The 1,870-nt window shown below is 42.9% G+C and overlaps 1 pseudogene; it reads right to left on the bottom strand.

Moving 5' to 3' along the window:
• Positions 1–423: 423 nt before the first annotated feature.
• LOC120524474 lies at positions 424–1,111 on the bottom strand (annotated as a pseudogene).
• Positions 1,112–1,870: the final 759 nt, after the last annotated feature.

Here is a 1,870-nt window from a genome sequence, read left to right as displayed (position 1 = left end):
TATACAATGAAAGTCTGATTTAGAATAGTTTTCCCTAAAACTGCAGGATCAGGTTCTGATACCACATCCTGAAAATGTATGGATTGTTGTGGCTTATTCAAATGATCCTGATAAAGAAAATCCAAGCCACTGTTTATTAATACTGTTTTCATATTACACCCAGATTCAGCCTGAGCAAGCCTGAAATTTCCTTTCCTGGATTAATCAATCTGAGCTAAATGCGTACAACCTTGCTGTAAAGAAAATTTGATGCTAATCAGAAGCTTTTGCCTTGTGCATTATGTAGCATGCCAAAAGTACCTGGGGAATTAGAAGTTCTAGTGTATCATGTAAAGTCAGGGAAAAATATAGAAAGTCCTGCCCCAAAGCTTTGTCACTGTGGGCCTCCACTAAACTATCTGCATTTACTGGAAATTTTGCTCTTCAAGCAGTCTGATTTTTGTCAGGAGGAAGTTGGTGAGACACCCAGGAAAAGCAAATGAAAGCCATTGTACTTACCGTTTGATTATCTGCATACAGCTTAAGGTCATAGCCACTGAGCTCCACACAGAATATTATTGCGGTGACCCCTTCAAAACAGTGAATCTATTTTTTCGTTCGGTGTGCTGTCCACCAACATCTACCAATTTCAATGTCAGCTCTTTAAAGGTAAGCTTATTTTCTACGATCCCAGTTGTCATGTCTCGGGACTGGAAAATGTCTGGGGATATAGTCAACTGCAGCGATGCAATCAAGGTCATTAAGATAGTAAGCAGCATTATTCTCCAAGTGATATCCATTGGAGCGATAAACCTGGGTCAACCCAGAGCATCTTCATGAACCCCTGCAGCTCTGGTGTGATCTCCCCTTTGCTCTCAGCAGAACCAGTCAGTGCAAATAGCTGGACAGCATCATAGGCTCTGTCAGGGTTGTGAAACTCAATTTTGAATGTTTCCAGGGCTCTTATGATTCTTGTCAGGGGGTCAATGGCATTGTAGATGATCAAGGGCTTGTACTCCTTGCAGGCCTCCAAGTTAAAGCCACCATTGTGGATTATCTTCATCTGCTTCACTATGGTGTTTTTTCCTGAATTGCTAGTGCCAAGGAGAAGAAGCTTGATCTCACGGCTTTTCCTCCGAGCTTTGACGACATCCCATGTTCCTCCTGAGAGAGAGTTAGAGAGAGAGAGTGTGCATGAAGGAGGCTGATGAAGCAGGGACACGTTTAGCTCTTCTGTAAATGAGTGGACAGCCTTGATAACAGGTGCTGCTTCCCAGTCATATACAATGCATTGCTGCTGCTGTCCTGTTCCTGACACACACAATGGCCTTCCAACTTGCTCCTACACAAGGTTACCAGACTGCAGAGCTGCCACTTGGTGCTTCTTCTTTCGGCCAATGTCATAGCATTTTCACATCCACCAAGCAAACTGTAGCACATTCCTGTTAATGGAACAATTTACCACTCCTCTGCTGTTCCACTGGGAACAGAAAATCCCTCTCCCTCCACCTCTGCATGGTTACTTCATGTCCTCTGTTCCAAAGGTGAGGTGCACACGCTTATTCAGCCGGCTTCTGCTCACCTCCCTGTATGCCTGCAAGACAGGGAAGTGGCCGTTAGCACAGCGATCTGGTTGGTGTGGAGAGGTGAGAGACACTTGATGGAGGCAACTCGCATGCATAACAACAGAGCAGGAAAATAATCTGTAAATATTAAAAAACATTGCTGGTGCCTTTTAGATAGATTTGTGCATAACATAAATAAATAATTAAAAGCCACACCACAAGGCAGCTAGCCCTAGAAATATGACATTTGAATAACGGAAGTTCAGTAATGTTCTTTTATACATATATATTGAGTGCATGTCTTTTCAAAACCTATTGAAGCTAAT

The sequence above is a fragment of the Polypterus senegalus genome, chromosome 2, assembly GCF_016835505.1.
Source record: "Polypterus senegalus isolate Bchr_013 chromosome 2, ASM1683550v1, whole genome shotgun sequence".
Classification (NCBI taxonomy): Eukaryota; Metazoa; Chordata; class Cladistia; order Polypteriformes; family Polypteridae; genus Polypterus; species Polypterus senegalus.
This window is presented reverse-complemented; position numbering and strand designations above follow the sequence as displayed.